The sequence below is a fragment of the Notolabrus celidotus genome, chromosome 12 (genome assembly GCF_009762535.1).
Source record: "Notolabrus celidotus isolate fNotCel1 chromosome 12, fNotCel1.pri, whole genome shotgun sequence".
NCBI classification, from domain to species: Eukaryota; Metazoa; Chordata; class Actinopteri; order Labriformes; family Labridae; genus Notolabrus; species Notolabrus celidotus.
In genome coordinates, this window is record NC_048283.1 from 33778637 (window position 1) to 33803251 (window position 24615).

Genomic DNA, 24615 nt, shown 5'->3' on the forward strand with positions numbered 1-24615 from the left:
GTCTCAAATTAGGGGACAAATTGTTGTGACTGAGCTTTCGACATGCCTCTCAACAGGTTGGATACCAGCGTTTCATATAGATCTGAGCCGAGCTACGACAACGGCGATGTTAGTTCATCCTAGAGCGCTCGGCTTGAGGCTGCCATTGCTGTTCTCAGACATGGTATACAATACAGGGATACCAGCTGAATCACAAATGAACATTGAAATCAATGTACTGTACTGTTTTTCAAATAAAACCTGCATCTTTTTCTCTGCATCTGGAAACTATATGAGCTCAAATCAAAACCACCATCTGAAGGCCTAGAGAACAGAACATTTAAAAAGAGAATGTGTTGCTGTACTGTTTTACGCAAATAAGTAGCATCAATCAATCAATCTTTATTTGTATAGCACCAAATCACAACAAACGTTATCTCAAGACTCTTTTACAAACAGAGCAGGTCTAGACCACTCTATGTCAAATTATGAACAGAGACCCAACACCATGACAGGATAAGACTCATGGCGGAATTCCATCAGATCTGTGTCCGGTCCGTCTCCGATCCATCACAGCACCGGATCTGATAGCTTTCTATTCTAGTCAATGTGTTAACTTCCTCTGGATCCACTCCGTTGCATTCCGGCTGCATCTCTGATCCGGCAAGTCGGAACACAACGGATCAGATACACAAGACTTCTATTTGTGCCGGATGCTGGAGCACGACGCATCAATCTCAACAGAGCAGATGGAGCGGGACAGGAAGTCAGGTTTCACCAAAACAAAATGAAAACATCCGGTTAATTTTCAGAATAAAACACTCTGTGTTATCACCAGATCGTATTTCACTTAACTACAACAACAAACCAAAGTCATGATGAGCGGAGCAAGGCCTGGAGTCAAGAGGTCAGAGGTTTTCAGAGGATCAGAAAGACAACATGGATGAGGAGAGGAGGAGGAGAATCCTTGATTCAGTATTTACCACAGGAAAACCTCGGTCACATGACTCCAGCTGTCCGGAGGTCCTGCTCCATTCTGAAAACGCAACCGGCAGGTGTTGACGGACGAGAGAGCATGGAGCCGGACCGCAATAGATTGGAGACGGACCAGACACGGATCTGGTGGAAGTCCCATGTTAGTCTTACCCCATCTTAATCCACCATGAGCATTGCACCTCACAGTATTTAGCTAGTTACAGCAGAGAGGAAAAACTTCCTTTTAACAGGCAGAAACCTCGAGCAGAACCAGACTCATGTTAGACAGACATCTGCCTCAACCGAGTTGGGTCTGGAAAGAGGGATAGAGGAGATTAAGAGAGAGAGGGAGCGGTGATAGTGATGAGACGAGTAGTAGTAGCTGTTGCCGCTGGAGTCCAGCACGTCCGTATCAGCTGGAGTCCAGATCGTCCACAGCAGGAGGACGTCTACGGCAGCTCAGAGGAACCTACGAGACAATGGAGCTCAGGGACTCCAGAAAGGTCTATGGTTAGTAACTTTAATGGGACAGGGAGAGTTAAAGTAAGTGATGAAGGGGTTGGGGGGAAGAGGGTGAGCTAGGATCCCAGCGTGTCAGTGTGCCAGTTCCCCCGGCAGTCTAGGCCTATAGCAGCATGACAAAAGCTGGTCCAAGCCTGATCCAGCTCTAACTATAAGCTTTATCAAAAAGGAAAGTTTTAAGTCTACTCTTAAAAGTGGAGAGGGTGTCTGCCTCCCGGACCCTGACTGGTAGATGATTCCAAAGGAGAGGGGCCTGATAACTGAAGGTTCTACCTCCCACACTACTTTTAGAGATTTTAGGTACAACTAGCAAGCCTGCATGTTGGGAGCGTAGAGTTCTAGAGGGGTAATAGGGCACTATGAGCTCTTTAAGATATGAGGGTGCCTGATTTTTAAGGGCTTTGTAGGTTAAAAGAAGGATTTTAAATTCTACTCTACATTTTATTGGGAGTCAGTGTAGAGAAGCTAGCACTGGAGAAATGTGCTCCCTCTTCCTAGTTCTAGTCAGTACTTGAGCTGCGGCGTTTTGAACTAGCTGAAGAATCTTTAGAGACTTATTGGGGCAGCCTGATAAGAGGGAGTTACAGTAATCTAACCTGGATGTAACAAATGCATGGACTAGTTTTTCTGCGTCGCTCTGAGATAGGAAGTGTCTAATTTTAGAAATATTGCGCAAGTGAAAATAGGCTGACCTTGAGATTTGCTGAATTTGGGAATTGAAGGATAAATCTTGATCAAATAGGACTCCTAGATTCCTAGCCGAGGTGCTGGATGCCAGACTAATGCCGTCTAAGGTACTTATATTACTAGAAAAGGTCTCTCTGAGGTGTTTGGGGCTGATAAAGGTCTATGGTTAGTAACTTTAATGGGACAGGGAGAGTTAAAGTAAGTGATGAGGGGGTTGGTGAGTAACAGGACATTGAGCCATCTTGTTTTGATTTATTTCTTGTATTTCATTTAGAGTTACATGATGCATTCTATGCATTTACACCAACCTTACAACCATGGAACTTTCTCTTACGGCCTGTGTCTACTGACAGTAGTGCCTATTTTCCACACAAAGCAAATGCAGCTCAGTGTTTTCAGCACTAGCATCCTGAGTTCAAAAACACACTCAGTGTTGACAATAGTTTAAAGTAGTTCAACTTTAGGAACACTACCACACTCATCAATGTAACTTATCCTCTGACCAATTGAAATCAGGTAGGGGCGGGACTTCTGATATTAACTTTGACAACAACAATTGCAAAAGTCCGTTTGAAGGAACAACTAACCAAACTTGGTTTTGGCCAGTATAATCTCCATTTCTAGACCTGCTGCTAATGCTACAGCATTTTTTTATAGCATACAGAGCATTTTGAAACATACTTACCGGCATAGGCATATGTCCTTTTTAGCAAGCTAGAAAAGATTCAAAACCACACAGTACTTGGTTGAAACATAATATTTGAACAACAACAATTCAGCAGCAAAAAATAACTCCAATGTCAATTTTTGGTATTTTTGGTACTCACTATAGGGGGCTGGTTTACTCCAGAAACACACATACTGTTTATGTATATGTTGAGGAGCTGCTGTATCAAAATGAGTTGTCTTTCCCCAGAAATGAGGGTTACTATATGTTTCTACATGATTCCAATCCTCTTTTTCTGTGGCTCAGCATTTAAATAACCTTTATCAGATTTGATGGTTTAATCACAGACTTTCTCAAAAGGTGTTATACTTTTCTTTCACAAGTGTGGGAATGAAATCGCATTAAAATGTACAAAACAATAAACAATAAATTGGATGTCCTGCACAAAACTCTGAAGTACGTCATAGCTTTACTTCCACATTCAAAAATAAGGTGAATAAGGACAGTGAGAGAAGTGCTCTGAAATAGAAGTCATGGGAGTTGCCAACTCAAATAAATAAATACAATTCAGTGTTAATAGACACAGGGCCTTTAAATAACAATTGGATATTTTTTGGGAAACACATTTATTTGCTTTTATGAAGTGTTAGAATGGTGTCACTGTCCTGATAATACATTTCACAATAGGCTACAGAAACCATGAGTAGCAGTCCTGAACTAAGTACAAATATTGAAACTGGGGAACCTGGTATGGTCATTTTGTCCCAGTGATGTCACCAAAAAAGTGTTTAGATCCCAGGAGGTAATTGCACCAAAACCACTATCATTTTGTGTCAATCTCCAGTTTGGTAAGTATTCATGGAAAGAGATATTTAATAGAAACAAGAAAACCATAGACACTGCAGTAGTAAGCTTTTACCAGAGCCAACCAAGTTTTAGCGCTAAGCTAAGCTAATATGCTGCTAGTTTGACATTACTTTAATCCCTCTCCAAATATTCTTTTAAGGTAATGAAACATAAACTTGAGAGAAGTGGGCTGTAAGATGACTGTCAGATAACACCAGTGAATGTGTGAATAAGAACATTATTATACACTATGGGTAAAAGCGCTATATTCTTATAGTAATCTTCAAGTTTGTTAATGAGTAAAACTAACTTTTAACCTTTTTTATTTGGTAAACACTTTGGCCCTCATTTATCAAACGTGCGTACAACAGAAAACAGGCTAGACAACCATTTCCACGCAAAGGTCGGCATTTATCAATTTGAATGTGGGCGGAGGATACGCTCAAATCCAACGCCAGGTCTCAGTCTGTGTACGAATGTTTTCATGTCAGTGTGGAGTGCGGTGCAGCAAAGTGAAGTGGCGGAGATTTAGCACGTATTAGTACAGTGCATTTTAAGACAGACATACAGAGGTGCACAGATACATATTAAGATCAGTAAATTAGTTATGACACCTAAAATGTATTCATATATATGGTGTCGATCTCCAGCTCAGAGAAGTTTCGGTAACACTTTACAATAAGGGTCCCTTAATTAGCATTAGTTAATGCATTATTAAGCATTAATTAACAGTTTAATAATAGTTTAATAATCGTTATAATGTATTACCTAACATTAACTAACACAGTAGTTAGTGCATTAATAAGCAGATAATTAATGTCCACTGCTCAGAGTTAATTAATACATTATTAAGCATTAATAAAAGTTACAAAACTTAATTAGTTAACCATTAGTGAATGCTTTCTGGACCCTTATTGTAAAGTGTAACACATGCATCACTTAAGTAACACATTATAAATGCTAAACTGCCTCATAAGCATCAGCATAAGCATAAGCGTGTGCATCACTTTTAAGTGTCCTCTGGAAACACTTCTGTTGTGTTGCTGTCTATTTGCAGCGCGTTTTTCTAATGTATTGTGTTGTGGTCTTTGCATCGCGTTTTCTAAATGCTGCGCATGTGTTGTCAAATTGATGAAGATGTTTTCTTAATTTGCTTGTGTTTTGTCTTTTTGCATGTGTTTTCTTAAGTTGCAGTGCTGTGAGCTCTCAGGGCCACCGTACTTCTCTGTGCCAGTTGAGATGTTATCTGTGATTATCTGTTTTATTCTAAATAAAATGTGTTAAATTCTTTATATGTGTTGCTTCAACTACATTTCAACTCATTTTGCTTCAGCGTATGTGTTACCTAAGGGATACATGTGTTACACTTTACAATAAGGGTCCAAAAAGCATTCACTAATGCTTAATTATGGTTAAGTAATGCTTATGAGGCAGTTTAGCATTTATAATGTGTTACTTAAGTGATGCATGTGTTACACTTTACAATAAGGGTCCAGAAAGCATTCACTAATGGTTAACTAATTAAGTTTTGTAACTTTTATTAATGCTTAATAATGTATTAATTAACTCTGAGCAGTGGACATTAATTAACTGCTTATTAATGCATTAACTAATGTGTTAGTTAATGTTAGGTAATACATTATAACGATTATTAAACTATTATTAAACTGTTAATTAATGCTTAATAATGCATTAACTAACGCTAATTAAGGGACCCTTATTGTAAAGTGTTACCGCAGTTTCATGTTTTTTTGCCGTAGAGCGTCCCTCCATGTCAAATTCTGTGGGTGATCCCGGCTGAACTGAGAATAATTAGAGGCGTGATATTTAAATGAAGATTATTTTTAGCCATCACATTTATCAACACTTGATCAGGCGTACGCAGAGACACATGTTTCATCAATGACACGTGAACGTTGTCGTGAGCTGATATCTGCACCAAAATCTGCGCTGGTTTCAAGGCAAAGTTGACAGATGAGGGCCATTGTGCCCAAACTCTTACTTATTTCAGTGAACAAATGTAGCTTATCAGAGTTTATGTAAGTCATTGGTGGTATACATTGTGGTCACATATATTTAACACAGAAGTAATGTTAGGTTTTGCTGCACTTGAGCTGATGTTTGAGTTACTTAACCTGCACATTAAAACCTGCTCCCTGTCAGTGCTAATTCTGAAGTGTATACATTACATTACACACTGGCTCACCCAGCAGCTTCCCATTTGTGACACTCCATAGTCTTTGACATTTGTAAATCTATTATATGAACATCATTAACGGCATCTGTGTCGCTCTATCAAAGTGAGATTGACAAATTACCGGCTGTAAACCATGAACACAAAGGCGAACAATGTTGGAAGATGTCAATTTAGAGCGCTGATTTATGTAATATGACTGGGGATGCTTTGGTGGTGGTATTTCTGTCTTATCACCCATTATGCTTCCCCACAGCTCATAAAGACATATGTCACCACGTGAAAGCTTCACAGGTCAGCCTGAAGAGACAGCAAGGCGTGCTAGCCAGTCCGCTAACACTGCTGGCCTTTGGCTCCGTGATAAATTACATTTATGAAAGCTGCAATTACCTGATTACCTCGCTGCTCTGGCTCCCACTCACTAGCAGGATTCATCACGGCCCTATAATTTCATTCAAATTACCCATGAACCTTAGTCCATGGTGTCAACAGTAAATGCCACTGTGACCCTACTGAGTGTAAGTAATGTCCTCTGCGGTCAGCACAGTAGTACGTGAAATAATAAGCTGTTTCTAAAATCGAGCGACAGATATTACAGGGATGAACATGCTAATAAGCGACATCCTGATCAGTCAGGAGCCAGTGGAGGATGAGGAAGGTGGAGTTTTTCAGTCTGGTGTATACTGAGATCAACATGTAGCTGATGACATTGTGACATAGCTGGGGTTGCAAAGGGGTGGAACATTTCAGGTAAATGTCCATGGGAAGTGAAGCTGAGGAATTTTGGAAATATTCCAAATTGGAAACTTTCCATGGGAATTATGTGAATTAACTGTGAATTGAGGGTAATTTAATGGAAAGGTATCATATCCAAGCATAAATATTGTTTTGTTATAATCAGACATCCATCCAAAATAATACAATTAAAACAGATTTATTTCTAAGTAGAACTTTATCAAGTGTTAATCAATTATTTCATTGAAGAACAAAAACATGAATGTTGAGTTAAATATTACTCATCCCCCCGACCCAACCCATTCAAAAATGAACAAAAATGCAATCCCAACAAAGTCCCATTCAACATGTTAAATGAAAAGAGACCTTCTCCCTCCAACAAAGTCCCATTCAACATGCAAATAAAAAAGCATCTTCCCTCAAGCTTCTCAAGCCGAGCCTCTGCAGGATTCTAGAACTCATGTGTGCATGTGATGGAGGAATGCACAGTGCATGTAGGCAAGGCAAGGCAAGGCAGCTTTATTTGTATAGCGCATTTCATACACGAGGGCAACTCAATGTGCTTTACATTAAAACATTAAAAGCATTGGAGACATTCAGACAGGCATAAAAGAACACAATTAAAATGACAAATATGATAAAACAGAAAAGAAAAGGAAAATTAGAAATATATTAAAAATTACATTAAAATTTTAATGTAAAGTGGGTTAAAATAATCTAAGATAGGAAGCCAGAGGTAAATAAAAAAGTCTTAGTCTTTGATTTAAAAGAGATGAGAGTTGGAGCAGACCTACAGCTTTCAGGGAGTGTGTTCCAGATATGTGGAGCATAATGACTAAACGCTGCTTCACCATGTTTCGTTCTGACTCTAGGAACTGAAAGCAGACCAGTGCCTGATGACCTCAGAGGTCGAGGTGGTTCATAAAGTAGTAGCAGATCAGCAATGTATTTTGGGCCTAAACCATTCAGTGCTTTATAAACCATCAGCAGGATTTTAAAGTCTATTCTCTGACAGACAGGAAGCCAGTGTAGAGATCTAAGAACTGGAGTAATGTGGTCTACTTTTTTGGTCCTTGTTAGGGGGCGTGGTCTCAATAGCCCTGCAGTAAGCAGTGTGCTATGTGCATGTGATTGAGGAATAGCAGAGATATTCAACTGTACTTGCATGCAATCTGGTTGTTTTAGTCAGGATTATGCTAAAATATATTTTCCCCAACTTTATTTAAGTTCCCTATTAAGAGCCAATCTTCAATTTAGTCAATTCCTGCTTTATTCCTGTTACTTCCTATGGAAAGTTTCCAACTTTGAAAATTCCCATAATTTTGCAACCCTAGACATAGCTCCCTGGTTCATCTTCTCCATGAGCCTCGCAGGAAGCTTGCAGCAAATTACTACCTCCAATTCCTCCCTTAACCTCCGGCAAACTGACCTCTCCCTAGACCTCCCAATATACCTGCTCCTGTACCCTCAGACCAGCAGCACCCTGAGGAGTCCAAAACAAACTTACCGCTGGGCTGGTATGGGCCCTCCTATGGTCCACCATCTCTTGCTCGGCATGGTAGCGGCACTTCTGATTCAGCTCTCACACGCTGAATCTAACGGCGCTATGAAATTTATATACTGCTAAAGTCTTACACATCCAAGGTGATCAAGCAACAACAACTTAGTTTTCCCATCTCCAGGAGGTGCCTCGCAACGTGAAGGCTGCTAGCGAGCATGAAGTAGATTTCCTCACGCATTCATAAATTCATTAGTCTGAACTTTTCAGTGTATCACTTACATTAAGCCTCATTAACTTCTTTTTTCCTGCTTTATATTAGCTAATTAGCTCAGGGGTGGCCACAAATTAATTACCATCTTCTACAGCCCCATGCAATTGCATTGTGTTTATTTAGTCTCTCCTATTAACTTTTAATCTTTTCCTACTCGTAAAAACAGGCAATTAACATTTTTTGATAAACAAAAATGATGCCAGCTCAGGGATAATCAGCAGCTCGGCATGTCGTCCACACAAAATTACCCTGTCAGCTAATTTGACCCTCGAACCAGCCTCAGTCCAGACCAGCTTGTGTGTAGCTCAAGAACAGCATGTGACAGAAGTGTGACCTTTGTTTCCATGTTGCTCTTTTCTTTTCTCTAAACTTTCTTTCCATGCACAGAAAGCAGTTTTGTGTTCACGCGATGATACCAATCACCGCATAATGTTCCTTTTGATATCTTCTTTTGTGATGGGTGATTGTGGCAATCCAGTAATATGACAGCGGAGCATTCAGCATGGAGATGCTGCAGAAGTCTTCAATTTTCCTCAGTGTATTTCAATAAACCAACACAATGGCTGCTTCATTAGCCCATTGATTCATTAATGCAGCCATCATTCGTCCTCATATTCACAGAGCACAAACAGCAATGATACAAAAGGTAACAGTAATGATAACTCCATCCACGGTCGAATTCCTGTTAAGGCACCAGGCGCCCATCCGCTTTGATAAAGAGGCCCATTTATACGCTGTCTCCTAGCACAGGGTCATCCTTCTCCATATTCTGTGTATTGACCCGGGTTGTTCCTTTTATTACAAGCAGGTTTTTATTGAAGGATGATTACATTGAATGATGTCAAGCGAGGGGAGAAAAGATCGACCAGAATAATGACGTTCCGGAGAGGGAGAAAGCGATGGGGGTGGGCGAAGGGGTCGATGGCTGCACTTGCCCTGTCTTTCTGCGCGGCCTCACAAATTGAGTCGCATCCTTGCTCATCCATTATTTAAGGCCGATCGGACACTCTTGGCAACTATGGATTTGATAATCATTCCCATGTCCATATTAAATATGTGACATAAATATCACGGTAGGGGCTTGTCAATAAGAGAGCAGCAGTGTGAAACAGCGGCGTAAAAGAGAACCTAATATATGGATATGAGCCAGAGAGGAGATGAGGAGCTCGTGTGATCCCAGACTATAGGACCTGTTAAACATATTGTAAATGTAACACATAACTTCAGGTCTCTGTGCGCCTAGAAGCAGGAACTGCTCCTGAACACCTGCAGGAGGGTTTTCTACAAGCATTAGAACTACTGAAATCTTTCTTTGACAAATTATTTCCACTGAATCCTGAGATTTATTCTTTCCTGTCATCTTCCTGTCACTCTCTCACTTGCATACCTGCAAACCTTGGACTGTGAAAAATAGGGAGATTTTCTGGAGTATGGTAAAATCAGCCTATACCCAGCAACCCCTTCCATTTATAACCCTGAACTGCAGATTAATACATTTAATAAACGGATATGTAAGTCAAATACTTTAAATGTCTCTTCATTTCAAGGTTTGCAGTAAAATAAAGCAATGAAAACATACAACATTTAAAGAAATCCATGTCTTACAAATGTGACAAAATTCATCAACATGTTGAAGAGTGAGTAGAGTGAGCCACTGCAGTGAGGAGTAACACACACATATTCCAGGTAGAGGGGTTTGTGTTGACACCATATTTTGATGTTAATATTATTATAGTATTATTTCAATGAAGGAGTCTCTGTAACATGAATCTACATCTCTATGTGCTTTTTAAAGTCATTTATCTGGGTCCTTTAAATCATATTTATTACCTACAGCTAAATGTTATCTGACCTACAGTAACCTCTGCATCCTCAGCCTCTGCTGCTTTCTGCTCTTTATTTAAAGAAGGAAGAGATTTCCTCTGCATCTCCACCTGAGGTTATCAGGTAGAGTTTAGTGATGTCATAACTTCACCTGTGATATTGTGATAGTGACACTGTCAGCACTCTGTCATCAGATTCACACAGCTCTAAACTCTCCTGATGAACTTTAAAGAGGATGCTGTGTTATTGCACGTCACAACTTAAGTTAGCTATAAGAACAGGACTAACCCACTTTAATGAGGAATGGATCAAATCTTTAAACAGTGCAGAAGTTTGAACTCAGAACAACTCGTCTAATGAAAACTTTAGCTACCGGTGTCACAGATCTACCTGTCGCTCTGTGTCTGTCAATCAATTAATCAATCAATCTTTATTTGTATAGCGCCAAATCACAACAAACGTTATCTCAAAAACGCTTTTACAAACATAGGAGGTCTAGACCACTCTATGTCAAATTATGAACAGAGACCCAACTTCAAGACAGGGTAAGACTCAGTCTGACCCCACCTTAATCCATCATGAGCATTGCACATCGCAGTATTTAGCTAGTTACAGTGGTGAGGAAAAACTTCCTTTTAACAGGCAGAAACCTCGAGCAGAACCAGACTCATGTTAGACAGCCATCATGCCTCGACTGAGTTGGGTCTGGAAAGACAGATAGAGGGGAGTAAGAGAGAGAGGTGATAGTGATGAGACGAGTCGTAGAAGCTGTTGCCGCTGGAGTCCAGCACGTCCGTATCAGCTGGAGTCTGGAACATCCACAGCAGGAGGACGTCTACGGCAGCTCAGAGGAATCTACGAGACAAGGGAGCTCAGGGACTCCAGAAAGGTCTATGGTTAGTAACTTTAATGGGACAGGCAGAGTTAAAGTAAGTGATGAGGGGGTTGGGGGGAAGGGGGTGAGCTAGGATCCCAGTGTGTCAGTGTGCCAGTTCCCCCGGCAGTCTAGGCCTATAGCAGCATGACAAAAGCTGGTCCAAGCCTGATCCAGCTTAACTATAAGCTTTGTCAAAAAGGAAAGTTTTAAGCCTACTCTTAAAAGTGGAGAGGGTGTCTGCCTCCCGGACCCTGACTGGTAGATGATTCCAAAGGAGAGGGGCCTGATAACTGGTATGACTGTCTGTGGGTCTGTGTTTACCTGCTGTCAGAAACCATCTCATGCAGCGTCTTTTGGATCAAACCATCTACAGGGAGAGGAGGGGGGGAGGTTTTTGGGGGTTTGAATATAAGGCTAAAGTAGAGGACTTCTTGAAAAAGAAGTTGAGGGAAACTCATTTGATTGACATCAACGTGAAGTAGGGAGATTGTCGGGAGAAATAACAACTCAGGAGTACAGCGGGAGAAGGGGTTAAAAAGTGATAGACTCCCGCCCACATCAGGAGTGTTGGCAGGTCTGCATTTGTCTTTGATCACTGTTTGAGCTATAAGATATGCTTTTAGTTTGTGAACAAACAATCTAATTCACATCCTGCCTGTGGCCATCAGACTGTACAACTCCTCCCTCTGATGCCTGAACTATATTCTGTACTCTGTGCAATAACGTGCAATACACTGTGCAATATCCCTGCCACTTCAACATCCTGTATATAATACCTTCATTCCCAGTGCTTTTGTAGATAGCAAACTCTAACTATTCTGCGTTTCTGTATATACTTATTATCAATCAATTTATATTATTGTATTCATATTTATATCTTGTTTTATTCCTTCTTTCTATTAATATTTTGACTTTTTCATACTGTGTATAAGAGCATTCTGTGACAACTGAATTTCCCCCCGGGATAAATAAAGCACAGGAAATTTAGGGAGAAAGCAGGGGAATACATGCACCAAATTATGCAGGGATCAGGTACCTGACCCATGTGAGGAGGACTGTCACCTCTGAACAGGGGATGCCATGCTACATGCTTAACCTGCACCCTGATCATTTAGCTTTTCAAACATTTATAAACAATAATTTGCATCTAAATGCAGCTAACACTTCACTCATGGACATTGTCTCACCACACCAACTTCCTTCTCACTTCTCAGTTTACTGGTGGACCTGTTCATAAAGGAAACACATGGAGGAACAGGCCTTGGCATATGTCCTTTATCGTTAACTGCTGGGCTCACCACAAGCCCTAAAGTTGATCATCACTCCCACAGGTTATATCATGAGATGATAGCCAATGAGTTTCAAGATTTGATGGTCAGCAGTTGTTATAATGTTAACAAGACCTGGTAACCTTGTTAAGCTCCAGCATATAAACATTGTCGTTATGAGCATGTTAGCAGGTTGATGTTAGGGAGCTTAAAGCCTCCCTGCACTTAAGCACAGCCTCTCAGAAACATTAGCACTGATGTGGATTCTTAGTTTCCTTCTGGCAGCTGACAACAACTACTAAACATAGTGTTGTGAAATTTCTGAAATAACATGTTGCAGCAAGGTACAGGTTTTTCAGCATCAATGTCTGAAGTTAAATGTTATTTCAGGACTCCCTGAATTGTCACAATGAACTATTTCTGTGTGCTATATGTCAGGAGCAACAAACCAGACAGTTATTCATATAAAAATGTGTTTGTGTGGGCAGAGTAGCAGCGTGCAAGGGGAAAAAGAGGGTGTCGGGTTGTAAGTCACCACATAAATAAGGCACAGAGAGAGCTGATAACAAGAACCAGCATCTGCCAGGCAGGCAGGCAGGCAGTATGTCTCCTTTCTGCACGGTGGACTCTTCGTCTCCTGTGATTTTCTCCAGCTGCTGGCCATGAATACTGGCCTATGCACTCTAGATTAAAGCACAACACATGTTTCTCTGCAGGCTAGACTATACATCATCCCCTGATAACCAATGACAAACGCTCCTACATATTGTCCCAGAGCAAAGACGGAGAGCGGAAAAACGATGTTTGGATGTGAGCTGCTGAGAGAATGAGATATCTGTTCCTCAGCGGTGAGACTGACAAACTGAAAGTCTGTCTTATTCATTTAGGTTTATGTCTCTGTCTTCCATGTTCAGGTTGGTATTTTCAGCGTGTCATATTGTAAGCTTGCATGTTTGTGTAGCCGGTCAGAGTGAGTTTATTCAGAACTATAGGAGTCATAACTTGGCTTTTTTATTCTCTTTCTCACGAGGAAAAGCTACATTCAAATTCATGCTAGTTTTCCATGACTACCAACCCTAGCTTTAAGTTAAGATACTTTGTAGAGATTGGCAGAGATTCGCTCACCAGCCTATAGCTGCCATCATCTGGATTGCAGGGCAGAGTTTTATAGATAGTTGGGGCTCAGTAGTTCCTCAAGCCAGGGGCTTATCCAGACTTTTTTTTGCTTGGGGTGCCCCCACATATGGCACTGATTTATTCATTCAGAAATGTTTTAGTAACTTTTTGGTAAACACTGCCATTATCTATGGCTTATTTTTAACAGTAAGGCAATGTACATTGTGCATGCATTTTGTTGGATTGATGCCTCTCCACATATGTCTATGTTTAAATAAATGTGCAAAGTGTTGTTCTATACTTAAAAGTACTAATAAAAGGAAACATGCTACCTGTCGCAACACTGTTGATTTAAATACAGGAGCAAATAGAGCAAATACACAGTCATAATTTAGGATTTTGGGGTGACTATGCCAATCCCTGGTCACCCCTGGACCCACTGTCATCATCTACTTTCTTCAAACTGCGTTTACTTTCTATTTATCTTAGTTTTTTACCCCCTGAAAAACATCCCCTTTATGATTTGAGTCAAAACACTGTATGTTTTTCTTTAACATTGTTCTGAAAAGACAACAGTAATTAAATGGAGCTAAACAGAAATCACTTAGTACATACCTGTGAGCATATTTACTCACCCCATGCATGCACGTGTTGCATTTTTCTTTGTTAGACTGTTAAATGATGTAAGATAAACATGCATTGACAATAAGAATTAGAGCGATCTTACTCTTGTTAATTCAGAAAACACACATCTGAGCACACAACAGCTTCCTTAGTTAGGTTGGTGAACTCCAGCGTGACAAGCTACAGATGGCGTGTGTTTCATCTTGTATTCAATCATGACAAGAGCAAGGGTTTATCTTTATATCATGTCAGTTTATCTCATTTCAGCAGAAAGCAAGTCTGCCCCTAAACCTTTCAGCAATTTTGTTTTATTATATTACATGCCTGATCATCTCATGTCAAAATGATGTGCTTGATTAAAGTAATTTGTCTCAGCTTTCCCTCATTCCGTGTGTCCTCCTATGCTGTCATGTCAGCTGCCTATTTAGAGGCACTTAAAAACTGTCTGACAGAGAAAAAAATAAAGATGTTTTCCAAGTACCATGGAAACACTGAGCAATACTGTCCAGCTTACTTGCTTTAAAGCATCATCACATAGAATATTGAGACTGCTATTGCTGCTATGCAATGATAATGTGTAGAATTTGAGTATTAACCACAAGAAAAGATAAAGCTTAACAGGTTGAGACTGCTGGTGAAATTGTCATTGAAAAAAAGCCTCTTCCTTGGCTTTAATGGGAGTACCCACTGTCATTGTTGCATCAGGATAGAGGTAAGTATCAGTGGAGCAAGGAAAACAAATTCAATAATAATTAACTTGGGTCATCTGCTCATCTGCTATGGCTCATAAACCTTAGAGAAAATTTCCACCAGAACTTTTGAAAAGTCTAAAGTCTCCCACATGCCCACAGGAGAACTAAAGTCAGCTTCTTGCTTCACTATAACATCCAGTTTTCACCATCAAATAATCTCTGACACATCATCTCCAGATTTTCTAAATGCTAACGCAGGGCTGTGGATGATTCATAATGTTGGTTATACATCAGGTCAGTTTCAATAGCTGCAAAATCACACCTATCATGGTATGATCATCCCTGCAGTTGTTTTACTTTCGGATATTTTATGAGGCCTTAGAATATGGCTGTTTCCGAAATCACCTACTATACTAGCAGTACATACTGATATGTCCAAAATTCAGTATGTAGTAAGTAGTATGTGAACAAGAGGAAAAATCTGCAGTATGCCAAAACTCCCCGGATGTCTACTGATTCGGGAAAATATCTCAGTGTGCATCGGACCAGTCTGCCTCGCGTACTGTTTCCCATAATGCACAGCGCTCGTTCTGCTTTTTCTTTTTCCTCATTTTTTGACGGGAGGAAATCCGTTTTTGGGTGCTGTGAAAGTTATCAAATTACATATAAACCACTTCCTAACTTTTTAAATCATAAATGGATGCTATATAAGCTTTTTATTTATCGGCTTCGCCGTTGTTTACTTCCGCTTTCCAAAACCGGAAATCCAGCGAAGTCTGGCTCAGCATGCTGCATGACAGATCGGACAGAACAGTCATACTACATACTAAATTCAAATGCAGTATGAAGTAGGCAATACCTACTGCCTACTACATTAGTAAGTAGTATGTAGCAGGCCGTTTCGGAAACAGCCTGTGATTTTAGATGGATGACCTGGTTTACAATTGTGTGATGGGAACTTATACTTGACCTCTGTTTGGGGTTTCAAAAAATCAAGCTTACATTCTAGTTTTCAGACATTGATGATTGGTGTGCTATAATTCTGATTAATGGAGTGTCTGACTGACTGAATGGGCACGGTTACATGATGTTTTTTAATTCTGAATTAATAATTCTGAATTAAATAATTCCGAATTAAAGTTTTCTCCTTCGTGTTTACATGGAAATAGTAATTCTGAATTGAGGTTTACATGGAAAACACGTTTAATTGTTTTTATTCAATTCCTCTTAAGGTCTGGGGGTTGGGAAGGGTTCTGATTGGACAGGGGCGGGCGTGACGTATTTACGTTTACCGGAAGAAAACAGACTCCAGTTCCTGCTTCTTTCATTTTCGGTTACAACATGGAAGACCACACAATAAGTTCAAATGTCACTTTGATTTTGACTATAGTTTTTAAAAAGCAGCTCGACACAAACGTACTGCTTCACTTTTGTCAGCTGAGGAGGAGAAGAGAGATAGAGGACCGGAGAAGGGAGGTGGATGACTGTACTTTGGCGAAACAAAGCGGTTAGTGCAACGGCTGCTCTACCTCAGCCTAGAATATGTGCCCGCCAGCGTGGAGTATGTGCGTCATCGCGACAGGACAAGGGAACGAGCATGCTCAGAACGACCGGAATTAATTAAAAGGTGACATATCATGCAAAATCGACTTTTTAATGGTTCTCTACCTGAAATATGTTTCCCTGGCATGTCTACAAACCCCCCCGAGAATGAAAAAAATCCATTCTGCCCCTGTTCTGATTTCTCCACCTTTCTGTAAATGTGTGTGAAACCAGCCGTTTCAGACTTCAGTGTTTTTGTTACGTAACAACAATATCCGGTCTGTCACGGAGTCAGAGCTCGGAGCTTGTTCAGCCCATAGACTGTATAAAATAATACTGAATCCCTCCTCTGTTTTTCATTACCTGCACAAATGTGTGCTAACAAGGAGCTTAGGAGGGAGGCATGCTAGTTGTAGGCTGTCTTAATAAACACAGAGGTCGGTTTTACTCCCCACGTCTGCAGATTTGAAGATCTAGTGGATGATTTTTATTTGTCATGGATAAGTGCTAGCGCTAGTTAGCATAGCCACATAGCTACATGTCATAGCTGTAGCTGTGTATCAAGACACACGTCGACATACTGACAAATAAAACAACAAAAAACACTAAATCTGTGACCAATCCTTCATAAAAGGTCCCGCTGCCTTTCTGGTAGAGGTCGGTTTGACTCCCCACGTCTGCAGATTTGAAGATCTAGTGGATGATTTTTATTTATCATGGATAAGTGCTAGCGCTAGTTAGCATAGCCACATAGCTACATGTTTGTAGCTTTGTACCAAGACACACGTCGACATACTGATAAATAAAACAACAAAAAACACTAAATCTGTGACCAATCCTTCAGAAAGGTCCTGCTACAGGCGCCTCTCCGTCAGGATCAGATTCAGAGGGTTGAAGTAGCGTGGTCTGCTAGCAGCCGTGTATATTCAGCCAACATGTAAACATTAGATCAACGTGCTGGAGAGCCGAGGCACATCCACTTCCTGAGGGGGCGTGGTCAGAGAGAAAACAGAGTGTTCTGAGGAGGACTGAAGAAGAGTGTTCTTCAGGCAGACCAAAATCTGATTTCAAAGTGTTTTTTTGAGCATAAACTTTAAAGACATGTTTTGGGGACCTCTTAGACCAATATATATTGATGAAAAAAGCGTGATATGTCACCTTTAAAGCGGAATGAACGTATGCATGATAGGAGAATTGTTTAATTCGGATTTAAAATCAGAATAACCCAGACACTTACATCGGATTTAAGTTTAATTCGGAATTATCATTTTCATTCGGAATTAGGTGTTTACATGGTCATTTTTAATCTTTTTAAAGAGGATTTAATCTTAATTCGGAATTAAAGAGGAATTAAAAGTCTCATGTAAACGTAGCCACTGACTGACTGACTGACTAATTGATCTCTCAGTCATTTACAATGGTGCTCATTATGCTCTATCCATCACCAGCCATGTGACAGAAACTTCTAATTTAACAAAAACTCACTGTCTTCTTCTTCACGTTGTTCTGCGTTACATGTTGTCCATATTCAAGACATAAACATCTGTCAGGTTGGCTCCTACAAATATTTAGGTGTCCACCTAGATATTAAGTTCAGCTGGGAGACCTACATTGATAACCTGTCTTCTCACGTCCAGCAAAGATTGTATTTTTTACGTCAGCTCAGGGTGTTTGCTGTTAATCAACTGTCTATGTTTTTGTTTAATCAGACTGTACTGGAGAGTATCATCAGGTACGGGTTGACAGCATGGTATAGTAACCTCTCTGTTCAGCTGAAACTCTCTTGTCTGGTGCAGACTGCCATGAAGGTCATAGGAAAGACTGGCAACCCTTCCCTACAGGCCATTTATGAGCAGTCTGTTCTTGGGCAGGCTCAGAGAATACCTGCAGATCCAATGCACATCCTTTACTCTGAGTATGAACTTTTACTGTCCCCAAGTGGAAATCATTTTAAAAACTCCTTTGTGCCAACCTCTATCAGAATTTTAAATAGTAAATAGCCTGTTACGGTTGTGACAGTGTTATGGTGCTCTTTAAGAGTATGCTGTGTGTGGTATGAATGTGTATTATTTATTTGATTTTTTATTTATGTGTGTTTTTGTTGTCATTGTGGTGATTTTTTTAAAGAGCAGGTATCGTGTGCAGCACTGATGTCAAAGACAAATTTTCCTACAGGGACAATAAAGGACATCGTATCGTATCGTATCGTATCGCTGTCCTCAAACATCTGTCTGTTTCTTTCTGAAAAACTTTTTTCACAAAACTTAATTTGATGCGGGTATATTTCCTCCCTTTCATCTGTCATCTCCCCAAAAATCTAGCTAGCTGGTTACTGTGTATTCTTCTTCTGTTGCTGCCGTAGCTGTTGATCAACTGTCGATTAAAAAAATAATTAAGAACTTGCTGTTTGTGGGGATTTTGGCGCCTCCTGTGGACACAGCAATACCTCTTATCTCTTTGTGATTTTCTCCTATAGATGTGGTGTTCTGACAAAAAAATCCATCCTACTTTCTTTGACAGTTGACTGTCTCACTCACTGAGAATATGTGTTGTAGAAAAGTTCAAACAAATCTGACACCAACCCTGTCATGCCTCAGACTGTTAAGTTCATGTAGTTGCGTTTTAGCACCTCCTAGTGGTGACTTTGTTAAGACAGTAAGTAGTGCATGAAGCAGACACTTTCTCCACATGCAGAGCCAGGAGCAGACCTGTGTCTCATCTGTTGACATCCTTCCGTTTAGGCTTGTGAAAGCATCATCTGAAGTTTTCTGTTGTGTCATCTTAATATCCTAATGGCGTTTGTTAATATTTGTGAGGAAAATGTTATGTAAAGATTGTTAAAGATATATTGTGGTGATGTAATTTGATGTAAATTCATAAGAGTAATGTATACGCTTGTGTTTGATTACAACTTATTTAAAAAAATGCAGTAAGCTAAAAAGTGGATTGATTTTGTTTTGTGATGTTTTTCTACAGTTCCACTCTTGTTTGAACAAATGCAACGAGGTTTCTGCCTGTTAAAAGGAAGTTTTTCCTCACCACTGTAACTAGCTAAATACTGCGATGTGCAATGCTCATGATGGATTAAGGTGGGGTCAGACTGAGTCTTACCCTGTCTTGGTGTTGCGTCTCTGTTCATAATTTGACATAGAGTGGTCTAGACCTCCTATGTTTGTGAAAGCGTCTTGAGATAACGTTTGTTGTGCTTTTTTTGGCGCTATACAAATAAAGATTGATTGATTGATTGAACGGCATCTTAATAAAGGACAAACTAAGATGATTCCTGACTCTATTGCATTTGTTGGACAGGGTTTGGCTGACTGTTAAATTGTGTCGCCACATGATGAGAACAGTACAAACCCCTTGTAGTGGTTACAGGCATTAGAAATTCTATGTATTATGTCAGCTTTGTTACTGGTGGTCTTTTTTTGCAATTGCAGGTCTTAAAACAGTATCCCTCTAACTCTTATTTTTCATAATCAGCTAAAACCTTCTCACAGGAGCTTTAAACTAACATCATATCCATGTTTTTATTCTGCCTTTACTTCACCTCTAAAATAATGGATGCATGTAGACTATCATTATTCCTGTGTTGTGCATTGTATTCCTAGGGCCCAATCTACTAAAGGTTTGCGTGCAAACTTGATACTGAGCGCAAAGCTGATGTACTAACCGGGAGCACCGAGGATTGCATCTGTCAAATGAGCAAAATAGCACGCGCTATCCATTTAGCGTGTTGGCCTTCATGAATATGCAGAATACATGTAGATTATCAGAACGTGCAAAATACTAGGAGGAGGAGATGCAAATGTAATCATTCAGCACATGCAATGTGATTTATCAAACCTGAAGCAGATAGCGGGCGGTGTTTTTGCGTCTACATTTAACACGTTTGAAAGGCAGGTGCAAACTAGCACAGCGTTACGCACACATGGCTGCGGTCACTGTGGCGAGAAGGAGGCATAGGTGCAATGACAGACGACGGAGAGAGAGAATCCTCCGAGCGCGTGTCAACATATTTGGACTATTAGAAATAAAAATAGTAGAGACATATCGTCTATCTAGCAATGCCGTTTTTGAGCTGCTTGATGACCTAATTAAGGGCTGATTTGGAGCCAGTCACAAGAAGGAGCCATGCCATATCTCCTATGGTGAAACTCCTTGCAACACTGCGTTTTCTTGTGTCCGGATCATTCCAGCGCACCATCGCAGTTAGTGCCGGCGTCTCCCAGCGTCCACCCATGTGTAATGAACGTTCATCTCCTGTGCTCTCTCCTCACTCTTCATTGGCCGGCGGTTCAGTTGAAGGACTGCCACTGAATGACCTCTCGACTGTTGCCAGGGCATTGACGGCCATTGTCAGCCCAGACACAGCGCTGACGATGAATTACATAGGGCGGTCTGCAACACTTTTGCAGTTGTTATCATCAAACATCACTAATAAAACTGAGCAGGCCTTCACCATGATAGTGTCCAAATAATGATTTTTATCTCAGAAAATGTAGGTATGAAGAGAAGTAAGTATTCTTCTCTGATCACTGTAGCTACATCTAGAAAACCACTTCCCCCACCTCACATCTACTATCTCTCCCACTCCCCCAGACAGAGTGTGGCCCTTCAGGGTGCCGCCTCTGCTGCTGTGTGTCGTATGAGCCGCTCTCTATGCTGGCTGTCAGCTGGCTGTGGAGCTAATATCAGGGCTGCCTCTCCGGCTGGCAGACCCAATCAGACTCTGGAAGCCGGGCTGATTGGACTGACATACTCCATCAAAGCCAGCATCAAACCGCCTCTGACCATACACTGGGGTCTGACTGCTTCGGACATCGCAGAGTAGGCCGGCTCGGGCTTTTTTAAACAATCCTAATATAGATCACAGAGGTTCCTTTCTCACTGGAGTGCTAGATGCATTTTTAAGAAGTCTGAGGTTGTTTGTTTGTCCTCTCAGTGAGTTACTTTTGCTGCAGAGGAATGATAATGTAGAAATGTAGCATACACAGGAAGTTCTGGGTGCCTTTTTTTGTCTTTTTTTAATAGAATATTCCAGGGCCCTGTGTGGAGTAAATGAGTTTTAAATGATGTAGACAGACCCTCCAGACGTTGTACCGTGTAGTATTTAATATCAAAGCATGTGGCATCAAGACTCACACACTTTGAACTGCTTTTAATCCGAGCATCTAACCATACCGCACTTCCCAAATAAAACTGTTACTACTTTGACATAATTAAGTATTTCATATAATTGGCTCGACTTTAATCATCTTTAATCACCCAAATGTATTCTAAAATTGAAATGTTTATGAGAACACGGGATTTTTGTGGGTATGATCACAACCCTGAAAGCCTTGGACAAACATGTTGAACCTTCTAATTATCTGCTATAGTTAAGGAAGTGCACTCAGCATATGTGTGTGCGTGCGTGTTTCATTCATTTCCGCCCGGAGGGGAGCATAAAATGTTGTGAAAATTTGTCACACTGTGCACGAGGAGCTTTCCAATGTCAACAACATTATGAGTGTCTTTGGAAACATCTTAAAAGGCACTTTCAACCATTAAAGGCCTTGTTTCTTGTTTTTAAGTCCCTAATAAGAATTGATAGCTTTTTAGAAATAGAGGCAAAAATACAATTTCAGTGTCAAAGCCGCCTATTAAAGACACCTTAATGGAGCGTTTGTAAATGATTTAAATTCCACTGACGAGCCGCAGAGCCAATCATAAACTGTCCTCTCCAAGGCTGAGGAGGTATGCCAATCATGGGTGCATTGTTTCCAAAATGACAACAATATGGATTAGAATGCATGAGTGCTGCTTAGACAACATTTACCTCTCGAAGCTGGATCCGCTATGTGGCAATTTAAAGCCCAGGGGGTCCGACTCTGAAACTGTAGCCTGAAACGTCCAGGCCTGAAGCCTCTATTCCCAAAGAAGCATCAGACTGTCCTCTGTCACCACAGGGGGTGATGTCAGCAACATCTACCCCACCTCCATAACATTGTACCCATAGACACATATAATTATTCAGCATGAAGGGTGACAGTCACTGCAACAGTGGCCATTGGAGCGGAGGGAGATCTGAAACAGAAGACATCATTATAATAATGGCAAGAACAAAAGTATAAGTGCTACTTATACTGTTAAAGTAAAAGAAGGAAGAAATGATATTAAACTTGCATAAGGCAAAAAAAAATGTAAGACAAGCTAACAACTACTCACACAATGAGCACAAAATCTTCTATGAGTCTGTAAACTTGCATTTAAAGAGCAAAGTTTTAAGATGAGTTCCTAAATGCAAAGACACAGCACTGTTTCAAATTCTGCTCATATAAAGGTGCCATGATGACCTGCTGCATTGCTTTTTCTCTTTTAACACCAACACTGTGTGGAACCGAAAGGGGCCGAGACACAATTATGTTTGCATTCCTCCTCGTGGCGATGTTCAATGAATGCACTAAAGGCGGGGTTGAATTAATGATACATTTATTCATTATCATTTTAATATAGCCACAGTGCACAATCAGCTGCAACACAACGATACAGAGCTGAGAAAACAAATTAACGGAGAGCCTAAGGAATATTTTTTTACCCTCTATTCTGCATCCTGGTGGCATATGGCTACCTATTTGCAACAAGAGTTCATTTGCAGATATATAAAGAAATCAGCGCAGGGACAAATAAAATTATGTAATAAAACTCAACCAAGAAGAAATATTGCCAGTGAAACATATGGCACTGTCAAAAATTATCACTTGAAATGCTCAACACAAAACCCTGGCAAGTACAATTTCAACACGTTCCGGCCTAAATGAATTAATTCACTTCATTATAGAGCAGAAAGGTAGGAGTTATAATCGCCTCAATTAGAGCGAAGCCATAAAGCGAAGATAATGTATATGTAATTTCTTTTAATTTAGCTACCATCTGTTTGTTGCGATTGAACGCACTGTAATATTTAGCTTTCCATTAGTTTGTTTTTCTCTCGGCGAGAGCGATCCTTGTGTATGAGCATGAGAATGTTTGAGTTCAGTACAGCCTGAATGAATGCTTTCATGAGATAATAGAGTTCAAGTGCAGTATTTATAATGAAAACTTCTCTATTCCAATGAGAAGATTCTTGAGACACATTTCAAGGTAACTGGTGTACTTGTGCAGCTAAATCATGCCCAATGAAGGGATATAGAACAGAGGCAGAGTAACTGTATTCAGTAGCAGAAATACCACAGGGTTACAGACCTCCTTTCATCTGGTTCGACTACTAAAACTCTCTCAATAGTTCTCCAGAAGCCTCTCAAGCATATGTCTCCTCATCTGCTTATCTTGGCAAACACTTGGCTCTGTAGATGAGGGCCGCGTGAAGGAGAGGAAGAGTCGAATCGACTCCTTCCCCTGATGGTCTCGCAGGCCTCGCTGCCTGGCTCGGCTGCTGCACACAGAGCGAGCGCTCTCCCCACAACCTGCCATATGGGAGCCATAGCGCTTTTCTTTATCATCTCTTCTTTTTATGCCTACTGGTTGTGTGGCTGCCTTTGTTGTTCTGGAATAATCAAATGTTGATAGCATAGTTCAAATGGACCATTAAGTATGTGAGAATGCTCTATGGAGATGGAGCAGATAAGAGAGCAGGAGCCAGGCAGTCTGCCACGTTCAATAGCCAGCCTAGTGGTGGTGCTAATTTGATTATAATATAGTCATCTCCGAAGATTAGAGCTATTCAATTAAATATTCTAATTAACCTGAAGTATTAGGCAAATGATGCTAATTACAAATATCCTCAAGAGAGCCGGCTGGATGAAAGGCTCGGCTCGCGACTGATACTTCAGACCACTGTCTCGTAACAAGATGTCCTATATCATAGACTCGGCGAATATTAAATTCCTGGCTAATTTGCCTCAACCCCATTTGTTTAATGGCATTTGCATTTTGTTTGAAATTGTAATAAACATGTGTACGCGGCTCTTAACTTCACAGAGAAAGTGCACTCTTGGGGTAGCTTAGTATTTCTGTTTACACAGCTCCCCAGAACATTCACTCTCTCTCTCTCTTACGCACACATGCACACATAAACAAACACACACACTCACACACACACACACACACAGTCTGGCCCATTAAACTCAAAGTGCTTGTACTGACTGCGATGTAGCAGCAATATTTTCTAGTTCTGTGCACAACATGAGATCAATTTTTGGAAAGTGGGTGTTTCTAATAATTAGGAATATATTGATTTATGAGGGGTGTATCTAATAATCATTATAATTTTCATTATTTCCACACACTTGATGCCATAAAAAGAAAGTGTGT